This window comes from Oncorhynchus mykiss, chromosome 15 (genome assembly GCF_057628025.1).
Source record: "Oncorhynchus mykiss isolate SJ-2025 chromosome 15, ASM5762802v1, whole genome shotgun sequence".
Taxonomy (NCBI): Eukaryota; Metazoa; Chordata; class Actinopteri; order Salmoniformes; family Salmonidae; genus Oncorhynchus; species Oncorhynchus mykiss.
Window position 1 is genome coordinate 12,914,289 of NC_143036.1, and position 18,899 is coordinate 12,933,187.

An 18,899-nucleotide genomic window follows, 5' to 3' on the forward strand; every position below is an offset into this window, starting at 1 on the left:
ACGACGTGCAAATAGTTAAAGTACAAAAGGGAAAACAAATATAAATATGGGTTGTATTTACAGTGGTGTTTGTTCTTCAATGGTTACCCTTTTCTTGTGGCAACAGATCTCACATCTTGCTGCTGTGATTGCACACTGTGTTTCTTCACCCAATAGATATGGGAGTTTATCAAAATTGGATTTGTTTTCGTATTCTTGATGGGTCTGTGTAATCTGAGGGAAAAACAGTATGTGTCTCTAAGATGGTCATTACATTTAGCAGGAGGTTAGGAAGTGCTGCTCAGTCTACATCTCATTTTGTGGGCAGTGTGCACATAGTCTGTCTTCTCTTGAGAGCCAGGTCTGCCTACGGCGACCTTTCTCAGTTGCAAGGCTATGCTCACTGAGTCTGTACATTGTCAAAGCTTTCAATACATTTGGTCATGTATTCTGCCACTGTGTACTCTCTGTTTAGGGCCAAATAGCATTCTAGTTTGTTCTGTTTTTTTGTTAATTCTTTCCAACGTGTCTTGTAATTATATTTTTTTCTTCTCAAGACTTGGTTGGATCTATTTGTGTTGCTGTCCTGGGGCTCTGTGGGGTGTGTTTGTTATTGTGAACAGAGCCCCAGGACCAGCTTGCTTAGGGGACTCTTCTCCAGGTTCATCTCTCTGTAGGTGATGACTTTGTTCTGGAAGGTTTGGGAATCGCTTCCTTTTAGGTGGTTGAAGAATATAACGGCTCTTTTCTGGATTTTGATAATTAGTGGGTTTCGGCCTGTCTCTCGCTCTCTCCAATCATCCCTCCCCAGGACGCTAACATGACCCTAGAGGGGGAGCAGAGGATACTGACAGAGTGGATGGAGCGCTTCAAGCTAAATGAGAGTAAGAAAAATAGAGATAGAGATGTTTTAGATAGAGAGAATAAGGTAAGAAAGAGATGGAACATTTATGTGGTTGATACATGCAGAGTTATGTTGTTTATAAAATGTTATTGCCCAACAACACTTGTAGTTTCGTCCTTCACTTTTTGAACCCTTTGATGGAACCACGTTGCCATTCAGTCTCTGTAAAATGTGATATTTAAATGTTCCTATACTGTAATCAGAAAATAACAGCATGTGCGTCCTACCACTCTGTCTGATTTGTCAGTGGTGGGTCTGCACCTGAGGCACACCTGCCATCAAACACCTGTCTCAATAGTATAGAATAGAATAGTGTAGCATAGAATAGTGTAGCATTGTATAGAATAGAATATAAAAGTATAGAATATAAAAGAACAGTGTAGTATAGTATAGAATATTAGAAAGAATAATATTTTTGCAGGAATCTCCTTGCAAAGGATTTTGACGAAGATTGTATCTTCGCCGGGCTGGGCAACCTGAGCTTTTGCTATCTCGTGGTATAGTATAGTATAGAATGTAACAGTATAGAATATAATAGTGTAGTACGGTATAGAATAGTGTAGTATAGAATATAACATAATATAATAGTATAGAATAGAAGTGTAGTAAATAATATAATAGTGTAGTATAGCATAGAATATAATAGTTTAGTATAGAAAATAACATTGTAGTATAGAATGTAATAGTGTAGTATAGCATAGAATAGTATAGCGCAACATAGAATAGAATAGTGTATAATAGAATAGTATGGTATAGAATAGAATATTATAGAATATAACATTATAGTATAATTGTGAAAATAAATGTGTAGTACAATATAGAATCGGAAATATAATAGAGGAGTGTAGTATATAATACAATAGTATAGTATAGCATAGAATATAATAGTGCAGTATAGAATAGAATAGTGTAATATTGAATGTAATAGTTTAGTATATCATATAATATTATAGTGTAATATAGAATATAATAGTGTACTATATAATAGAATAGTATAGAATATAACATAATAGTATAGAATAGAATAGTGTAGTATAGCATATAATATAGTAGTGTAGTATAGTGTAGAAAAGAGTAGTGTAGTACAGTATAGAATCACATAGAATAGTGTAGTTTAGTGTAGAATAGAATAGAATAGAATAGCATAACATAGAATAGAATAGTATAGTGTAGAATATAATTGTGTAGTATATAATACAATAGTATAGAATATAATAGTATAGATTAGAATTGTGTAGATTAGTACAGAATATAATAAAATATAATACAATAGTATAGAATAGAACAGTGTAGTATAGTTTAGAATAGTATAGTAGAGTATAGAATGAAATAGAATAGAATAGTATAGAAATTAATAGAATAGCGTAGTATAAAATGTAATAATGTTGAATAGAATGTAATAGTGTAGAATAGAATGGTGTAGTGTAGAATAGAATATTGTTGTATAGTGCTGCATAGAATATTGTAGAATATAATATATTAGAATATTTTAGTATAGAATATAATGGTGTAATATAACCTATTGTATAATAGGGTAGTGTATTATAGAGTATAATAGAATTATATTGAATTGTGTAGTATAGTACAGAATATAATAACATAGTATAGTATAGAATAGAATAGAATATAAAAGTATAGAATCAAATAGAACAGTGTAGCAAAGAATGGAATAGTGGTAAATCACATAATATAATATAATATTATAATAATTATAATAATAATATTATATAATATAATAGTGTAGAATATAATATTGTAGCTTAGAAAATAATATAATAATGTAGTATAGCATAGAATAGTATAGTACAGAAAATAACATAATAGTTCAACATAAAGTATAGCATATAAAATAATAGTGTAGTATAGAAAAGAGAAGTGTAGTATAGTAAGGGATTGTAATGGAATAGTTTAGAATAGTATAGAATGGAAGAGAATCGTATAGAATAGCATAGTATAGTATAGTAAAGAATAGTGTAGTATAGTATAGAATAGAATTGAATAGAATCTAGAATGGAATACTGTAGTATAGATGATACTTTTGTAGTATAGAACACTGTAGAATATGATAGAGTAGTGTAGTATAGAATAGTGTGTTATATAATATAATATTGTAGAATAGTGTAGTGTAGTAAAATAATGGAATTGTGTAGTATAGAACATTATAGTACAGTTTGGAATGGTATAGTGTAATAAAGAATAGAACAGATAGTGATGTATAGAATATTGTTGTATAGAATAGAATGGTGTTGTATTGAATAGAACAGATAGTGATGTATAGAATATTGTTGTATAGAATAGAATGGTGTTGTATTGAATAGAACAGATAGTGATGTATAGAATATTGTTGTATAGAATAGAATGGGGTTGTATTGAATAGAACAGATAGTGATGTATAGAATATTGTTGTATAGAATAGAATGGGGTTGTATTGAATAGAACAGATAGTGATGTATAGAATATTGTTGTATAGAATAGAATGGTGTTGTATTGAATAGAACAGATAGTGATGTATAGAATATTGTTGTATAGAATAGAATGGGGTTGTATTGAATAGAACAGATAGTGATGTATAGAATATTGTTGTATAGAATAGAATGGGGTTGTATTGAATAGAACAGATAGTGATGTATAGAATATTGTTGTATAGAATAGAATGGGGTTGTATTGAATAGAACAGATAGTGATGTATAGAATATTGTTGTATAGAATAGAATGGGGTTGTATTGAATAGAACAGATAGTGATGTATAGAATATTGTTGTATAGAATAGAATGGGGTTGTATTGAATAGAACAGATAGTGATGTATAGAATATTGTTGTATAGAATAGAATGGTGTTGTATTGAATAGAACAGATAGTGATGTATAGAATATTGTTGTATAGAATAGAATGGGGTTGTATTGAATAGAACAGATAGTGATGTATAGAATATTGTTGTATAGAATAGAATGGGGTTGTATTGAATAGAACAGATAGTGATGTATAGAATATTGTTGTATAGAATAGAATGGGGTTGTATTGAATAGAACAGATAGTGATGTATAGAATATTGTTGTATAGAATAGAATGGGGTTGTATTGAATAGAACAGATAGTGATGTATAGAATATTGTTGTATAGAATAGAATGGGGTTGTATTGAATAGAACAGATAGTGATGTATAGAATATTGTTGTATAGAATAGAATGGGGTTGTATTGAATAGAACAGATAGTGATGTATAGAATATTGTTGTATAGAATAGAATGGGGTTGTATTGAATAGAACAGATAGTGATGTATAGAATATTGTTGTATAGAATAGAATGGGGTTGTATTGAATAGAACAGATAGTGATGTATAGAATATTGTTGTATAGAATAGAATGGGGTTGTATTGAATAGAACAGATAGTGATGTATAGAATATTGTTGTATAGAATAGAATGGGGTTGTATTGAATAGAACAGATAGTGATGTATAGAATATTGTTGTATAGAATATAATGGTGTTGTATTGAATAGAACAGATAGTGATGTATAGAATATTGTTGTATAGAATAGAATGGGGTTGTATTGAATAGAACAGATAGTGATGTATAGAATATTGTTGTATTGAATAGAACAGATAGTGATGTATAGAATATTGTTGTATAGAATAGAATGGGGTTGTATTGAATAGAACAGATAGTGATGTATAGAATATTGTTGTATAGAATAGTATAGTGTAATAAAGAATAGAACAGATAGTGATGTATAGAATATTGTATTATAGAATAGAATGGGGTTGTATTGAATAGAACAGATAGTGATGTATAGAATATTGTTGTATAGAATAGAATGGTGTTGTATTGAATAGAACAGATAGTGATGTATAGAATATTGTTGTATAGAATAGAATGGGGTTGTATTGAATAGAACAGATAGTGATGTATAGAATATTGTTGTATAGAATAGAATGGGGTTGTATTGAATAGAACAGATAGTGATGTATAGAATATTGTTGTATAGAATAGAATGGGGTTGTATTGAATAGAACAGATAGTGATGTATAGAATATTGTTGTATAGAATAGAATGGGGTTGTATTGAATAGAACAGATAGTGATGTATAGAATATTGTTGTATAGAATAGAATGGGGTTGTATTGAATAGAACAGATAGTGATGTATAGAATATTGTTGTATAGAATAGAATGGGGTTGTATTGAATAGAACAGATAGTGATGTATAGAATATTGTTGTATAGAATAGAATGGGGTTGTATTGAATAGAACAGATAGTGATGTATAGAATATTGTTGTATAGAATATAATGGTGTTGTATTGAATAGAACAGATAGTGATGTATAGAATATTGTTGTATAGAATAGAATGGGGTTGTATTGAATAGAACAGATAGTGATGTATAGAATATTGTTGTATTGAATAGAACAGATAGTGATGTATAGAATATTGTTGTATAGAATAGAATGGGGTTGTATTGAATAGAACAGATAGTGATGTATAGAATATTGTTGTATAGAATAGTATAGTGTAATAAAGAATAGAACAGATAGTGATGTATAGAATATTGTTGTATAGAATAGAATGGTGTTGTATTGAATAGAACAGATAGTGATGTATAGAATATTGTTGTATAGAATAGTATAGTGTAATAAAGAATAGAACAGATAGTGATGTATAGAATATTGTATTATAGAATAGAATGGGGTTGTATTGAATAGAACAGATAGTGATGTATAGAATATTGTTGTATAGAATAGAATGGGGTTGTATTGAATAGAACAGATAGTGATGTATAGAATATTGTTGTATAGAATAGAATGGGGTTGTATTGAATAGAACAGATAGTGATGTATAGAATATTGTTTTATAGAATAGAATGGGGTTGTATTGAATAGAACAGATAGTGATGTATAGAATATTGTTGTATAGAATAGAATGGGGTTGTATTGAATAGAACAGATAGTGATGTATAGAATATTGTTGTATAGAATAGAATGGGGTTGTATTGAATAGAACAGAATAGTGTAATATAGAATATTGTTTTATAGAATAGATTAGAATAGTGTTGTATAGAATATAATAGAATATAATAGTAAAGTATAGAATACTGTAGAATCGAATCAAATAGAACATTGTAGTATAGAATATAATAGAATAGAATAGTGCAGTACTGAATAGAATAGTGTAGAATAGAAATGTGTAGCATGGAATAGTTCAATATAATAGTGTAGAATTGAAAAGTGTAGTGTAGTAGGGTATTGCATAGTGTAGTATACAATATAATAGAATAGCTTAGCATGGAAAATAATGGTGTAGTACAGAATAGTATGGAATAGTGCAGTATAGAATAGCGTATTATTGAATACAATAGCGTAGTATTGAATAGAACATGGTAGAATATAATAGAATTGTGTAGCATGGTATAGTACAGAATATAATAGAATAGTGTAGTATTGAATAGAATATAGTTGTACGGAATAGTGTAGTATAGAATATAATAGTGTAGTATGGAATATTGTGGTATAGAGTAGCATAGTGTAGTATAGAATATAATAATGTATTATAGAATTTAGTGGCGTAGTATAGAATAGTATTGAATATTGTGGTATAGAGTAGAATAAAATAAAATAGAAAAGTGTAGTATGGAATTTAATAGTGTAGTATAGAAAAGTGTAGCATATAATTTAATATAATATAATATTGTATTATAGAATATAATAGAATAATAATAGAATAGATTAGTCTACTGTAGTATAAAATAGTGTGGAATATAATAAAATAGTGTAGTATAGAATAGAATAGTGTAGTAGAGAATAGTGTATAATAGAATGGAATAGTGTAGTACATAATACTGTAGTATAGAATAGAATATTTTAGTTTTGAATATAATTGTGTAGCATAGAATGGTATAGGATAGAATAGAATAGTAAAACATAAATAGTGTAGTATAGTATATAACCAAATGGTGTAGTATACAATATAATAGAATTGTGTTGTATATAATGGTATAGAATGGTGTAGTATAGAATAGTGTATTATAGAATATAATAGTGTAGTATACAATTGAAAAGTGTAGTACATAATAGTGTAGTGTATAATAGTGTAGTATATAATAGAATAGTGTGGTATAGAATAGTATAGAATAGTGTATGAAATAATAGTGTATTATAGAATAGAATAGTGTAGTATAGAACAGTGTTGTATAGAGTAGAATAGTGTAGTATAGAATACTGTAGTATTTAATAGAGTAGTATAGAACAGTGTTGTATAGAGTAGAATAGTGTAGTATAGAATACTGTAGTATTTAATAGAATAGTATAGAACAGTGTTGTATAGAGTAGAATAGTGTAGTATAGAATACTGTAGTATTTAATAGAATAGTATAGAACAGAACATAATAGAATTCTATAGTAAAGTGTGTTGCTCTTAGAAGAAAAGGTTCCAAAAAGGTTCTTCAGCTGTCCCCACAGGAAAACCCTTTTTGGTTTTAGGTAGAGCCCTTTTGGGAAAAGGTTTTACATTGGAACCAAAAAGGGTTCTTCAATGGGAGGGAGGAGAGCCTAAGAGTGTAGAATATGTCTGGAAACCATGTCTGTTCTGCAACTAGACACCATGTCTGTTCTGCATCTAGACACTATGTCTGTTCTGCATCTAGACACCATGTCTGTTCTGCATCTAGACACTATGTCTGTTCTGCATCTAGACACTATGTCTGTTCTGCATCTAGACACTATGTCTGTTCTGCATCTAGACACCATGTCTGTTCTGCATCTAGACACTATGTCTGTTCTGCATCTAGACACCATGTCTGTTCTGCATCTAGACACTGTGTCTGGACACTATGTCTGTTCTGCATCTAGACACCATGTATGTTCTGCATCTAGACACTATGTCTGTTCTGCGTCTAGACACTATGTCTGTTCTCGTCTGGCCACTGTGTATGTTCTGCATCTAGACACTGTGTCTGTTCCGTGTCTAGACACTGTCTGTTCTGTGTCTGGACACTGTGTTTGTGAGTGTTTAGTCATACATGTTGATACGTCCCCTCCTAATCTGTCACCATAGTGCTGATGGTCATATCCAACAGAGAGACGTGTAAGTGTTTCATATTCACTCCGCCCTGTCTGTTAATGACCTTATTATCAATTACATGTTGTGAATGGGATATTGGGGGGTACTGTGGATACCACATACGACTGTGTGAGACTTGACAGATGATGTTCATCTGTAGTGGAGAGATGAATCTATTAGTTTCATTATGAGGATGAAAGACTGCTGGACAGATGTGTGAAGGCGGGGGGGGGCAGTAAAGGGCTACCTGCCTGAAGCAATCCCATAACCCACACACACACAGACACACACACACACTACCAATCAATTCCCCCACATTGACCCCTAGGGTCCCCCTTCTTAACGATCCCCTCCTCCAACAGACCCCGCCCCCTGCCCGTCCCCTAACGAACCACCAGGCTTTGTTTCCAAACGGATCAAATTAGTTTTGACTCCTATTGGTTTCAAACACGGTTTAAGGCTGTCAGTCATTTTAATTATATTACTAAAGGCACTGACAGAAAGATATATTTGTCTTTCTGAATGATTGGACAGGGAGAGAGAGAGCGGGAGAGAGAGAGAGCGGGAGAGAGAGAGAGCGGGAGAGAGAGAGAGTGGGAGAGAGAGAGAGAGTGGGAGAGAGAGAGATAGAGAGAGAGAGAGCGGGAGAGAGAGAGAGAGAGAGAGCGGGTGAGAGAGAGAGAGAGGGAGAGAGAGAGAGCGGGAGAGAGAGAGAGTGGGAGAGAGAGAGAGCGGGAGAGCGAGAGAGAGAGAGAGAGAGCGGGAGAGAGAGAGAGAGAGGGAGAGAGAGAGAGCGGGAGAGAGAGAGAGAGTGGGAGAGAGAGAGAGCGGGAGAGAGAGAGAGAGGGAGAGAGAGAGAGCGGGAGAGAGAGAGAGAGTGGGAGAGAGAGAGAGCGGGAGAGAGAGAGAGAGTGGGAGAGAGAGAGAGCGGGAGAGCGAGAGAGAGAGAGAGAGTTTTTTTTAATGGTATGAATATAATAATGTAGATTGAGATAATGAAGCTGTCTCCTTTCTTCTCTTCCTCTTTCCTTCTCTTTCCTTCTCTTATCTTCCTCTTTCCTTCTCTTCTCTTCTCTCCTGTCACTTCTCTTCTCTCTCTCTCTCTCTGAATATTTGCTTATTGAGATGTGCATGGCTGTCATATACCTATAGTCCTACACATGAATATGATAGGTGAGATGGTGCATGGCTGTCACATACCTATAGTCCTCATTTCATATAATCATCCACATTTTGAACTGTATTTACTGAGGTTCACTGATATCAGGATTGATAACAGGATTCGCTAATAGCAGGACTTAAGAGAGAAATAGACTAGGATAAGGGAGAGGAGGGGTGAGAGGAGAGTGGAGTGGAGGGGGGTGTAGGAGGGGAGGGGGTGTAGGAGGGGAGGGAAGGGGAGGAGGGGTGAGAGGAGAGGGGAGGGGAGTGGAGGGGAGAAAGGGGATGAGGAGAGAGGAGCGGGGAGGAGAGGAGAGAAGGGGAGGAGGGGTGAGGAGAGAGGGTATAGGAGGAGAGAGGGTATAGGAGGAGAGAGGAGAGAGAAGGGAGGGGAGGAGAGGAAGTGTGAATGGAGAGGGGAGGAGGGGTGAGAGGGGAGGAGCGGAGGGGTGACGTGAAGAGAGGGGAGGGGAAGAGGGGTGAAAGAGGAGGATAGGAGGGGTGACAGGAGAGGGGAGGGGAGGAGAGGTGAGAGGGGAGGGGAGGGGAGGGGAGGAGGGGTGACCGTATGTCTCTCCCTCTAGCAGCACTGAGGCACTTGTGTCTGTCACGTAAACTGCCATCAGCAATCTGTCTGTCAGCTCCAGTCTCTCTCTGTCAGCGGAGCCAGAAGGTCATTAAATCACAACCATCATGGTCTCATTATCATCACAGTCATTACAGATGAGGGAGGGAGGTCTCTATGGCACTGTGATGCCATAGAGACTACTATGGACTCTGAATAACTGCACTGTACTGGATTGAACTCTGTCCATCTCTCTGCATTTAGATATATTCATACCTACACTGTACATTTGTACATCCACTGTATATCAACCGTATACCCACTCTACATATGTACATGCACTGTATATCAATTGTATCCGGTTGATATACTGTACAGCTTTGATATGTGCTGAGAGAAGGACAGTGTACCGTTGAGCCAAACTCCCAAGTAGTTGTATGAGGTGACTACCTCAAGCTCTAAACCCTCAGAGGTAATAATCACACCTGTAGGGAGAGCAGCATTCTTCTTACCAAACCACATGACCTATGTTTTTTGAGGTGTTCAGAACAATGTTAAGGGCAGAGAAAGCTTGTTGGACACTAAGAAAGCTTTGTTGTAGAGCGTTTAACACAAAATCCAAAAAGGGTCCAGCTGAGAATAAGACTGTATCATCTGAATATAAATGGATGAGAGAGCTTCCTTCTGCCTTAGCTATGTTGTTGATGTAAATTGAGAAGAGTGTGAGGCCTAGGATCGAGCCTTGGGGTACTCCCTTGGTGACAGGCAGTGGCTGAGACAGCAGGTGTTCTGACCTTATACACTGCACTCTTTTTTTTCACCTTTATTTAACCAGGTGGGCTAGTTGAGAACAAGTTCTCATTTGCAACTGTGACCTGGCCAAGATAAAGCATAGCAGTGTGAACAGACAACACAGAGTTACACATGGAGTAAACAATTAACAAGTCAATAACACAGTAGAAAAAAAAGAGAGTCTATATACATTGTGTGCAAAAGGCATGAGGAGGTAGGCGAATAATTACAATTTTGCAGATTAACACTGGAGTGATAAATGATTAGATAGATGGTCATGTACAGGTAGAGATATTGGTGTGCAAAAGAGCAGAAAAGTAAATAAATATAAACAGTATGGGGATGAGGTAGGTAAAATTGGATGGGCTATTTACCGATAGACTATGTACAGCTGCAACGATCGGTTAGCTGCTCAGATAGCAGATGTTTGAAGTTGGTGAGGGAGATAAAAGTCTCCAACTTCAGCGATTTTTGCAATTCGTTCCAGTCACAGGCAGCAGAGAACTGGAACGAAAGGCGGCCAAATGAGGTGTTGGCTTTAGGGATGATCAGTGAGATACACCTGCTGGAGCGCGTGCTACGGGTGGGTGTTGCCATTGTGACCAGTGAACTGAGATAAGGCGGAGCTTTACCTAGCATGGACTTGTAGATGACCTGGAGCCAGTGGGTCAGGCGTCGAATATGTAGCGAGGGCCAGCTGACTAGAGCATACAGGTCGCAGTGGTGGGTGGTATGAGGTGCTTTAGTAACAAAACGGATGGCACTGTGATAAACTGCATCCAGTTTGCTGAGTAGAGTATTGGAAGCCATTTTGTAGATGACATCGCCGAAGTCGAGGATCGGTAGGATAGTCAGTTTTACTAGGGTAAGTTTGGCGGCGTGAGTGAAGGAGGCTTTGTTGCGGAATAGAAAGCCGATTCTAGATTTGATTTTAGATTGGAGATGTTTGATATGAGTCTGGAAGGAGAGTTTACAGTCTAGCCAGACACCTAGGTACTTATAGATGTCCACATATTCTAGGTCGGAACCATCCAGGGTGGTGATGCTAGTCGGCGTGCGGGAGCAGGCAGCGAATGGTTGAAAAGCATGCATTTGGTTTTACTAGCGTTTAAGAGCAGTTGGAGGCCACGGAAGGAGTGTTGTATGGCACTGAAGCTCGTTTGGAGGTTAGATAGCACAGTGTCCAAGGACGGGCCGGAAGTATACAGAATGGTGTTGTCTGTGTAGAGGTGGATCGGGGAATCGCCCGCAGCAAGAGCAACATCATTGATATATACAGAGAAAAGAGTTGGCCCGAGAATTGAACCCTGTGGCACCCCCAAAGAGACTGCCAGTGGACCGGACAACATGCCCTCCGATTTGACACACTGAACTCTGTCTGCAAAATAGTTGGTGAACCAGGCAAGGCAGTCATCAGAAAAACCGAGGCTACTGAGTCTGCCGATAAGAATATGGTGATTGACAGAGTCGAAAGCCTTGGCAAGGTCGATGAAGACGGCTGCACAGTATTGTCTTTTATCGATGGCGGTTATGATATCGTTTAGTACCTTGAACGTGGCTGAGGTGCACCCGTGACCGGCTTGGAAACCAGATTGCACAGCGGAGAAGGTACGGTGGGATTCGAGATGGTCAGTGACCTGTTTGTTGACTTGGCTTTTGAAGACCTTAGATAGGCAGGGCAGGATGGATATAGGTCTGTAACAGTTTGGGTCCAGGGTGTCTCCCCCTTTGAAGAGGGGGATGACTGCGGCAGCTTTCCAATCCTTGGGGATCTCAGACGATATGAAAGAGAGGTTGAACAGGCTGGTAATAGGGGTTGCGACAATGGCGGCGGATAGTTTCAGAAATAGAGGGTCCAGATTCTCAAGCCCAGCTTATTTGTACGGGTCCAGGTTTTGCAGCTTTTTCAGAACATCTGCTATCTGGATTTGGGTAAAGGAGAACCTGGAGAGTCTTGGGCGAATAGCTGCGGGGGGGGGGGGGGGGGGGGGCGGAGCTGTTGGCCGAGGTTGGAGTAGCCAGGAGGAAGGCATGGCCAGCCGTTGAGAAATGCTTGTTGAAGTTTTCGATAATCATGGATTTATCGGTGGTGACCGTGTTACCTAGCCTCAGTGCAGTGGGCAGCTGGGAGGAGGTGCTCTTGTTCTCCATGGACTTCACAGTGTCCCAGAACTTTTTGAAGTTAGAGCTACAGGATGCAAATTTCTGCCTGAAGAAGCTGGCCTTTGCTTTCCTGACTGACTGCGTGTATTGGTTCCTGACTTCCTTGAACAGTTGCATATCGCGGGGACTATTCGATGCTATTGCAGTCCGCCACAGGATGTTTTTGTGCTGGTCGAGGGCAGTCAGGTCTGGAGTGAACCAAGGGCTATATCTGTTCTTAGTTCTGCATTTTTTTGGAACGGAGCATGCTTATCTAAAATGGTGAGGAAGTTACTTTTAAAGACCAGGCATCCTCAATGACCAGGCATCCTAAACTGACGGGATGAGGTCAATATCCTTCCAGGATACACGGGACAGGTCGATTAGAAAGGCCTGCTCACAGAAGTGTTTTAGGGAGCGTTTGACAGTGATGAGGGGTGGTCGTTTGACTGCGGATCTGTAGCGGATACAGGCAATGAGGCAGTGATCGCTGAGATCCTGGTTGAAGACAGCGGAGGTGTATTTGGAGGGCCAGTTGGTCAGGAAGGCATCTATGAGGGTGCCCTTGTTTACAGATTCAGGGTTGTACCTGGTGGGTTCCTTGATGATTTGCGTGAGATTGAGGGCATCTAGCTTAGATTGTAGGACTGCCGGGGTGTTAAGCATATCCCAGTTTAGGTCACCTAACAGAACAAACTCTGAAGCTAGATGGGGGGCGATCAATTCACAAATGGTGTCCAGGGCACAGCTGGGAGCTGAGGGGGGTCGGTAGCAGGCGGCAACAGTGAGAGACTTATTTCTGGAGAGAGTAATTTTTAAAATTAGTAGTTCGAACTGTTTGGGTATGGACCTGGAAAGTATGACATTACTTTGACATTACTTTGACATCTCTCTTTGAGAGAGGCAGTTAGCAAACCAGGCCAAAGACCCCTCAGAGACACCAATACTCCTTAGCTGGCCCACAAGAATGGAATGGTCTACCGTATCAAAAGCTTTGGCCAAGTCAATAAAAATAGTAGCACACATTGCTTCGAATCAAGAAACAATTTTGACATCATTGAGGACATTAAGGTTGCAGCGACACATCCCTAACTAGAGCGCAAACCAGATTGCATACCAGAGAGAATACTCACTACCCTACAGAGGGTAGTGCGGGTAGTGTGTACGCTCCAGTACATCCCTGGGGCTAAGCTGCCTGGCATCCAGGACCACAATACAAGGTGGTGTCAGAGGAAGGCCCTAAAAACTGCCAAAGACTCCAGCCACCCCAGTCATAGACTGTTCTCTCTGCTACCGCATGGCAAGCGGTACCGGGGCGCCAAGTCTTGGAACAAAAGGCTTCTCAACAGCTTTTACCCCCAAGCCATAGAGAGATACAGAGAGAGAGAGAGATGAGCAGAGAGAGAGAGCGAGAGAAAGAGAGAGATACAGAGAGCAGTGAAGATTCATAGATATGACACAGAGAGCAAGAAGGAATGATAAATGAGAGAAAGAGAGAAGCCAGAGAGAGAGAGAAGCCAGAGAGAGAGAGAGAGAGAGAAGCCAGAGAGAGAGAGAGAAGCCAGAGAGAGAGAGAGAGAGAGAGAGAGAGAGAGAGAGGAGGAGGAGGGGAGAGGGAGTTGTTCTATGGAGATGTCAGTTTGTCTTCAACACTAATGACTGTAATTATACACACACTTATTGGGTTAGACCTATAATTACACACAGACACACACACACACACACTGATACACACAAAAAGAAATGCAAATATGTGTATACAGGCCCAGTGCCAAACACACAGCAATTAAGAATGTCCCACTGGTTTAACAGCGTGGGAACATAAATCTATCATCCTCAACCTCCTCTCGCTCTCTCTGTGTTGATGAGAGGTTTTACAACTCGATGACGGCTCTATTACAACAAAACAACATGTTGGGATTAGCTACAACTCGATGAAGGCTCTATTACAACAAAACAACATGTTGGGATTAGCTACAACTCGATGACGGCTCTATTACAAAAAAACAACATGTTGGGATTAGCTACATCTATACAGATTCCATATCTTAATTTAATCAACCTGTTGTTTCAGGAAATGCAAACTTGTAGTGTATTCAAGTTTTATAAAGGCATCTAAAGTTTGTAATTTCCACTTAAGAAAGTTTGAGTTGATTTGCCCTGACGCAAAATGCATCAACCCCCACGAAAAAAGGTCCATGCATTTTAATTCACAGAAAAATTCACATTTCATGTGCTGCAGGATTATTTACCTGCTGTAGCAAACTGGCTCAAATTAAGATCAGGCATCTGCAGATGTTTGCAATTCTGTGACAAAACATATTATTTGTTATTCACATACATGTTTACCAAAGATAACACACGTCCCACTAGGTATTTAAAACAGCTTGACCTTAATGTAACCCGGATGTTCTTTTCTAATGAGCGAGATCTATTGTTGTTGTGAGATTCAGTGTATTGTCATGTAGGTGCTCATGTCTTGACCCCATCAAGCTTTTAAATATACAGTACTTGTAAAGCAGGTCAATGTTCGAGGTTCATGAAACCTCCTTTCAGAGAGGAGTCATTTAGACATCCGATCTATGTTAATCTAGGGGGAGGCCGTCATTGTAAATAAGAATTTGTTCTTAACTGGCCTAGTTAAATAAAAATTTAAATAAAAAAATGAGCTAGGATCTCAGATGCTTCATTCTTTAAGTTGGAAGAAAGTTTGTGTGCGTGTGTGTGTGCGTGCGTACGAGAATGTTATTCATTAGTTATCCGATGAATACTTTGAGCAGGTCATGCGTGATCCCCTAGCTTTCCATCGGCTGCTTTCTATCAAGATGAGATACAAACCCTTGGTTCGTCTTCACAAGAATGTTAACTTTGGGGATCTGCTACAGTCGTCTAATAGGCTAAGGAGTCTTGGCTTGATGAGGGGGCTACATTAGCTTGCATGCTAATGTGCCTAGCCTCCTAATTGGACCCATCGGTTCATGAAAGCCACATCACATGGCTGGGGGAGTATGCGATACACAACACAACACACACACACACACACACACACACACACACACGCACACACACACACACGCACACACACACACACACACACACACACACACACACACACACACACACACAAAGTCAGTAAAGGCAACCAATATGTTACTGTACAGTCTGTCAATGTAATGGACATTCCTTAGTCTCTGAGGATCTGGAGATATCAGACAGTTTGTGATTTCCAAAACATTTGAATAAACGGTTAATTATCTTAAATAGGTTTTTGTAGTTGGATGTCGTTAGTCAGGGGCTTGTTGTTCACGTCCATGTATGAGTTAATACATTGTGGAATCCAATTTCTCTCCTTCTATGTCCTTCAAAATAACTTATTTGATTTGCTTTATAAAGATGTTTACCAATTTGTTATTTTTTTTATACTCAATCCTTTAGAAAATTTGATTTGTTAAGACAAGTGCACATTGTTACACTGAAGCCTAAGTCAGTGTGTATGTTTATCAATACAATATCTACTTTATACTTTTATATGGAAGAAACAGAGTTTAGATAAAACAAGTCTGTATTATAAATCATCTTTATAATTTTCTTAGATATTTTATCATCGTCGTTAGCATCCCTATTATCTTCTTTGTCATAAATAGACAGTGTGTAACAATGTTCTTTATTCTGTTATCATCGCGTGTGTATGAGTGTGTTTGTGTTCTAGCATGGAGAGGAAGAGCTTTGTGACCACTAACCTGAGAAGGATCCAGGAGATGAAGGCCTGGAGGCTATAGACCTGCTCAACAAACAGGTAAGAACACACACACACACACACACACACACACACACACACACACACACACACACACACACACACACACACACACACACACACACACACACACACACACACACACACACACACACACACACACACCTTTTAGTTCAGCCTGAAGAAGACTTAAAGCGTCAGACATCAAACAAACACACAATTTTTTTTTTCTTACGCCGATGAAAGAGAGAAAGAAGGAGGGAGGAATAGAGAAAAAGAGAGAGAGAACAAATCTTAGCATTTTCTTCACCTCACCTTTCTTCACCTTCATGATTACTCTTTCTTGCATGTGAGAGACAGGCAATATTTCATATAGTGTTGCAGAGAAAGGGAAGTATTACTATAGTGTTGTAGAGAGAGGGAAGCATTAATATAGTGTTGTAGAGAGAGGGAAGCATTAATATAGTGTTGTAGAGAGAGGGAAGCATTAATATAGTGTTGTAGAGAGAGAGAAGCATTAATATAGTGTTGTAGAGGGACATGTTAATATAGTGTTGTAGAGAGACATGTTGATATAGTGTTGTAGAGAGACATGTTAATATAGTGTTGTAGAGAGAGAGACATGTTAATATAGTGTTGTAGAGAGACATGTTAATATAGTGTTGTAGAGAGAGAGACATGTTAATATAGTGTTGTAGAGAGACATGTTAATATAGTGTTGTAGAGAGAGGGACATGTTAATATAGTGTTGTAGAGAGAGAGACATGTTAATATAGTGTTGTAGAGAGAGAGACATGTTAATATAGTGTTGTAGAGAGAGGGACATGTTAATATAGTGTTGTAGAGAGACATGTTAATATAGTGTTGTAGAGAGACATGTTAATATAGTGTTGTAGAGAGACATGTTAATATAGTGTTGTATAGAGAGACATGTTAATATAGTGTTGTAGAGAGAGAGACATGTTAATATAGTGTTGTAGAGAGAGGGACATGTTAATATAGTGTTGTAGAGAGAGAGACATGTTAATATAGTGTTGTAGAGAGAGAGACATGTTAATATAGTGTTGTAGAGAGAGGGACATGTTAATATAGTGTTGTAGAGAGAGAGACATGTTAATATAGTGTTGTAGAGAGAGGGACATGTTAATATAGTGTTGTAGAGAGAGAGACATGTTAATATAGTGTTGTAGAGAGAGAGACATGTTAATATAGTGTTGTAGAGAGAGGGACATGTTAATATAGTGTTGTAGAGAGAGAGACATGTTAATATAGTGTTGTAGAGAGAGAGACATGTTAATATAGTGTTGTAGAGAGAGGGACATGTTAATATAGTGTTGTAGAGAGAGAGACATGTTAATATAGTGTTGTAGAGAGAGAGACATGTTAATATAGTGTTGTAGAGAGAGAGACATGTTAATATAGTGTTGTAGAGAGAGAGACATGTTAATATAGTGTTGTAGAGAGACATGTTAATATAGTGTTGTAGAGAGACATGTTAATATAGTGTTGTAGAGAGAGAGACATGTTGATACAGTGTTGTAGAGAGAGAGACATGTTAATATAGTGTTGTAGAGAGACATGTTAATATAGTGTTGTAGAGAGAGGGACATGTTAATATAGTGTTGTAGAGAGACATGTTAATATAGTGTTGTAGAGAGACATGTTAATATAGTGTTGTAGAGAGAGAGACATGTTAATATAGTGTTGTAGAGAGAGGGACATGTTAATATAGTGTTGTAGAGAGACATGTTAATATAGTGTTGTAGAGAGAGAGACATGTTAATATAGTGTTGTAGAGAGAGAGACATGTTAATATAGTGTTGTAGAGAGAGAGACATGTTAATATAGTGTTGTATAGAGAGGGACATGTTAATATAGTGTTGTAGAGAGACATGTTAATATAGTGTTGTAGAGAGAGAGACATGTTAATATAGTGTTGTAGAGAGACATGTTAATATAGTGTTGTAGAGAGAGAGACATGTTAATATAGTGTTGTAGAGAGAGAGACATGTTAATATAGTGTTGTAGAGAGACATGTTAATATAGTGTTGTAGAGAGAGAGACATGTTAATATAGTGTTGTAGAGAGACATGTTAATATAGTGTTGTAGAGAGAGAGACATGTTAATATAGTGTTGTAGAGAGAGGGACATGTTAATATAGTGTTGTAGAGAGGGACATGTTAATATAGTGTTGTATAGAGAGGGACATGTTAATATAGTGTTGTAGAGAGACATGTTAATATAGTGTTGTAGAGAGAGAGACATGTTAATATAGTGTTGTAGAGAGAGAGACATGTTAATATAGTGTTGTAGAGAGAGAGACATGTTAATATAGTGTTGTAGAGAGAGAGACATGTTAATATAGTGTTGTAGAGAGAGAGACATGTTAATATAGTGTTGTAGAGAGACATGTTAATATAGTGTTGTAGAGAGAGAGACATGTTAATATAGTGTTGTAGAGAGACATGTTAATATAGTGTTGTAGAGAGAGAGACATGTTAATACAGTGTTGTAGAGAGAGAGACATGTTAATATAGTGTTGTAGAGA